This window comes from Pezoporus wallicus, unplaced genomic scaffold (assembly GCF_028554395.1).
Source record: "Pezoporus wallicus isolate ANWC-B61680 ecotype Strahan unplaced genomic scaffold, APGP_CSIRO_Pwel_v1 contig_9675, whole genome shotgun sequence".
NCBI lineage: Eukaryota > Metazoa > Chordata > Aves > Psittaciformes > Psittacidae > Pezoporus > Pezoporus wallicus.
Genome location: NW_026639951.1, coordinates 36890 through 42427, shown reverse-complemented (window position 1 = coordinate 42427; position 5538 = coordinate 36890). Strand labels below are relative to the sequence as shown.

The following is a 5538-nucleotide window of genomic DNA, read 5'->3' as shown; positions in this document are numbered from 1 at the left end:
CCCCATATCCGCCCCTGCACCCCCAGCCCCGACCCCCCTGCACCCCAATATCTGCCCCTGCACCCCAGAACCAGCCCCAACCCCAACCCCCCTGCACCCCCATATCCACCCCATGCACCCCAGAACCAGCCCCAACCCCCTGCACCCCAATATCCCCCTTCACCCCAGCCCCAACCCCAAACCCTCCTGCACCCCCATATCCACCCTCTGCACCCCAGAAGCAGCCCCAACCCCCCCTGCACCCCCACATCTGCCCCATGCACCCCAGATCCAACCCCAAACCCCCCAGCACCCCCATATCCGCCCCTGCACCCCAGAACCAGCCCCGACCCCCCTGCACCCCAATATCTGCCCCTGCACCCCAGAACCAGCCCCAACCCCAAACCCCCCTGCAGCCCCATATCCACCCTCTGTACCCCAGAACCAACCCCAAACCCCCCTGCACCCCCATATCCGCCCCATGCATCGCAAAACCAGCCTCAACCCCAACCCCCCCTGCACCCCTATATCCGCCCCTGCACCCCAGAATCAGCCCCAACCCCCCCTGCACCCCCACATCCACCCCATGCACCCCCACAACCCCCTGTGCACCCCCATATCCACCCCATGCACCCCGGAACCAGCCCCAACCCCAACCCCCCTGCACCCCCATATCCACCCCATGCACCCCAGAACCATCCTCAACCCCAACCCCCCTGCACCCCCATATCCACCCCATGCACCCCAGAACCATCCTCAACCCCAACCCCCCCTGCACCCCCATATCCACCCCATGCACCCCAGAACCATCCTCAACCCCAACCCCCCCTGCACCCCCATATCCACCCCATGCACCCCAGAACCATCCTCAACCCCACACCCCCCTGCACCCCCATATCCACCCCATGCACCCCAGATCCATCCTCAACCCCAACCCCCCTGCACCCCCATATCCACCCCATGCACCCCGGAACCATCCTCAACCCCAACCCCCCTGCACCCCCATATCCACCCCATGCACCCCCATTTCTTCCCCCTGCACCCCATAACCCCCGGTGCACCCCAACCCCCCTGAACCCCGAATCCCCCCCGTGCACCCCGAAATCCCCCCTTTGCACCCCACAACCCACACTTACCCTGTGCCCCCCCCAGGTCCTGGAGCTGCCCCCTCCATGTGGAACCCGGGTGCAGGTAAAGGGGGGGACACCCCCAGGTTTGGGGTCTCCCATGACCCCCCTCCTGCCCCCCCCGGGCAGTGAAGGGGTTGGGGTCCCCCCCTCACTTTTCTCTCTCCCCCCCCCCAGGGCCGCCGCCCCCCCCCAACCCCGTGTACCCCCCAAACCCCATGTGCCCCCCCCATCCCCCCCCTCCCAACCCTATGCACCCCCCCCCCGGGGCACCCCCACACCCACCGGGGGGACCGGGGCACCCCCCATACCCCCCTGGGCCCCCCCCGTATCCCCCAGGGCCTCCCCCACCCCATTGTGGGCCCCCCCCATGCCCAATGGGACCCCCAGGGTGCCCCCCCCACCCTGGGATGCCCCCCCCCGGCCCCCCCCACCATGGGGTGCCCCCCCTCTACCCCCCTGTGCTGGACAAGAAGGCGGCGAAGAAGATGAAGAAGAAGATGAAGAAGGCTCACAAGAGGCACAAGGTGATGGGGGGGGGGTCACACACATGGGGGGGGTCACACACATGGGGGGGGCACTTGGGGGTCCCCAGGGTGCTCACGTCTCTCCTGTCCCGTCCCACCCCCAGCGCTCTTCGTCCTCCTCCTCCTCCTCCAGCAGCGACTCCGATTGAGGCCACCACCAGGGGCCAGTGGCCACCTCCTGCTGTGGCCACCCCATGACCACCCCATGACCACCCCGTGTCCATCCCGTGTGCCCCCGGCCCCCAGGACCACCCGTGTCCATGGCCAGGCGTGACCAAGCGTGTGGCCAGCACCACCCAGGAGCATCTCTGACCTCCCATGACCACCAGCGTGAAGCCGTGACCAACCCGTGGCCACCTGGGACCTGCGTCCATGACCACCCGTGACCACGTGGGACCTACTTCTGTGACCATGCATGACCAGGCATGACCACCCGTGTCCAACCATGATCACCCATGAGCTTCTGTGTCCACCTGTGACCACACAGAACCATCCATGACCACCCATGACCTCATGGGACCTGCTTCTATGACCATGCATGACCACCCGTGTCCAACCATGACCACCCATGAGCTTCTGTGTCCACCCGTGACCACACAGAACCATCCATGACCACCTGGGACCTGCATCCATGACCACCCGTGACCATGTGGGACCTGCATCCATGACCACCCATGTCCAACCATGACCACCCGTGAGCAACTAGGAGCATCCATGAGCATCTGTGACCACCCGTGACCATCACTGTGAAGACCTCCCATGACCACCAGTGTGAAACTGTGACCAACCCGTGACCACGTGGGACCTGCATCCATGGCCACCCATGGCCTCGTGGGACCTGCATCCATGACCACCCATGACCACGTGGGACCTGCATCCATGACCACGTGGGACCTGCATCCATGACCACCCATGACCACGTGGGACCTGCATCCATGACCACCCATGACCATGTGGGACCTGCATCCATGACCACCCATGGTCATGTGGGACCTGCATCCATGACCACGTGGGACCTGCATCCATGGCCACCCATGACCACGTGGGACCTGCATCCATGACCACGTGGGACCTGCATCCATGACCACGTGGGACCTGCATCCATGACCACCCATGACCACGTGGGACCTGCATCCATGACCACGTGGGACCTGCATCCATGACCACCCATGGCCAAGCAGGACCTCCCTGGGATCTCCTGTGTCCATCCATGACCACGCGTGCCCAACCAGGACCTCCCATGTCCTGGTGCTCCCCCCCCGTCCCCTCAGCCCACAGGCAGGCCCTGGGTGCTGGGGGGTGCTGGGGGATGCTGGGGTGCCCCCGCTGTTCCCCAATAAAGCCCTGGGACCCCCTCATTGTGTCAGTGTCTCCTTTGTGCCATTGAGGTGGGGGGACAAACATGCAGCCCCTGTCAGCATGGAGGGGGGGAACCTGCCCTGTGGCCCCCCAGCCTGCCCCCCTGCTTCCTTCTTGCCCCCGTTATTGCCCCACCTCCCGCCCCTCATGCCCCCACTACCTCCCATTGTCCTCTTCTTGCCCCCCTTATACCCCATGATTGTCCCCCTCCAGACCCCAATTGCCCCCTTCTTGCCCCCTGTTGTTGCCCCCATGCAGTCCCCCGTGTCCCCATTACTCCCGTTACCCCATTGTCATTTTCCTGCCCCCTTATACCCTATTATTACCCCCCTTACACCCGTTATTGCCTCTCTTATACCCCATTATTGCCCCCTTATACCCTGCTAATGCCCCATTTATACCCCATTATTGCCCCTTTATACTCTATTATTGCTCTCTTTTTACACCGTTATTGCCCCCTTATATCCCGTGATCGCCCCCTTATACCCCATTATTGCCCCCTTATACCCCACTATTGCCCCTTTATACCCCATTACTGTCTTCTTTATACTATATTATCACCCTCCTTATACCCCGTTATTGCCCCCTTCATATCCCATTATTTCCCCCCTTATATCCTGTTATCGTCCCCTTTATACCCCATTACTGTCTTCTTTATACTACATTATCACCCTCCTTATACCCCGCTATTGCCCCCTTTATACCCCATTATTGCCTTCTTTATACTACGTTATCACTCTCCTTATACGCTGTTATTGCCCCTTCATACCCCGTTATTGCCCCCTTATAGCCCATTATTGCCCCCTTATACCCTGATATTGCCCCCTTTATTCCCCATTACTGTCTTCTTTATACTACCTTATTGCCCTCCTTATACCCCATTATTGCCCCCTTATATCCCGTTATTGCCCCCTTTATACCCCACTATTGCTCCCTTTATACCCCATTATTGCTCTCCTTATACCCTGTTATCACCTCCCTTATATCCCCTTATCGCCCCCTTTATACCACATTATCGCCCCCTTTATACCCCATTATCACCCCCCTTATACCCCGCTATTGCCCCTCTTCTATCCCGTTATCTCCCCCCTATACCCCATTATTGCCCCCTTATACCCCACTATTCCCCCCTTTATACCCCATTACTGCCTTCTTTATACTACATTATTGCCCCCTTATATCCTGTTATCGCCCCCTTTATACCCCATTATTGCCCCCTTATATCCTGTTATCACCCCCTTTATACCCCATTATTGCCCCCTTATACCCTGCTATTCCCCCTTTATACCCTATTACTGTCTTCTTTATACTATGTTTTCGCCCTCCTTATACCCCGTTATTGCCCCCTTTATACTCCATTATTGCTGTCCTTATACCCTGTTATTGCCCTCTTATACCCCGCTATTGCGCTCTTTATACCCCATTTTTGCCCCCTTTATACTCCATTATTTCTCTCGTTTTACCCCGCTATTTCCCCCTTTATACCCCATTATTGCCCCCTTATACCCCGCTATTGCCCCTTTTATACCCATTACCTTCTTTATACTATGCTATCGCCCTCCTTATACCCTGTTATTGCCCCCTTTATACCCCATTACTGCCTTCTTTATACTACATTATCGCCTTCTTTACACCCCGTTATTGCCTCTCTTATACCCCATTATTGCCCCCTTATACCCTGCTAATGCCCCATTTATACCCCATTATTGCCCCTTTATACTCTATTATTGCTCTCTTTTTACACCGTTATTGCCCCCCTTATATCCCGTGATCGCCCCCTTATACCCCATTATTGCCCCCTTATAACCTGCTATTGCCCGTTATACCCCATTATTACCTTCTTTATACTATGCTATCGCCCTCCTTATACCCCGTTATTGCCCCACTTATACCCCGTTATTCCCCCCTTTATACCCCATTACTGCCTTCTTTATACTACATTATCGCCGTCTTTACACCCCGTTATTGCCCCCCTTATTGCCCCCTTTATACCCCATTATTGCCCCCTTATACCCCGCTATTGCCCGTTATACCCCATTATTACCTTCTTTATACTACACTATCGCCCTCCTTATACCCCATTATTGCCCCCCTTATACCCCGCTATTGCCCCCTTTATACCCCATTACTGCCTTCTTTATACTACATTATCGCCCTCCTTACACCCCGTTATTGCCCCCTTATACCCCGCTATTGCCCCCTTTATACCCCATTACTGCCTTCTTTATACCCCGTTATCGCCCCCGTTATCGCCCCCCTCTCCCCTCTCCTTGCCCCTTTGCCCCCTCCCCTCAGTCCTCCGCTCCGCCGCAGCGCCCCCCGCTCCCCCGCTGCCGCTCTGCCTCTCCCCTCGCGGTCTCGGTGGTGCTGGGGGCGGGGCTCGGTGCCCGCTCTGTCCCCGCCCCGCCTCGCCTCGTTGGTACGTCCGTTTCCGGGTCGGGCCGGGTGTAAATCGCGCCGCCGCCGCCGCCCCCGCCCAGAGCCGCCGCGGCCGCCGCAGCTCGAGCAGCGCCGCCGCTCCCGCCGCGTCCGCCGCTCCCGCCGCC

At 58.9% G+C, this 5538-nt stretch overlaps 1 long non-coding RNA gene across 2 annotated transcripts; it reads right to left on the bottom strand.

The window, feature by feature from the left end:
• Window positions 1-2312: 2312 nt before the first annotated feature.
• On the bottom strand, window positions 2313-2981 carry LOC130603350 (uncharacterized). Of its 2 annotated transcripts, XR_008973135.1 has the most exons (4): window positions 2818-2981; window positions 2729-2784; window positions 2650-2682; window positions 2313-2593 (listed from the first exon to the last, which is right to left on the bottom strand). It is a non-coding gene; the product is annotated as an uncharacterized LOC130603350 (long non-coding RNA). The 2 variants fall into 2 exon arrangements; XR_008973136.1 differs by lacking the exon at window positions 2650-2682 and having other exon boundaries at window positions 2313-2626.
• Window positions 2982-5538: the final 2557 nt, after the last annotated feature.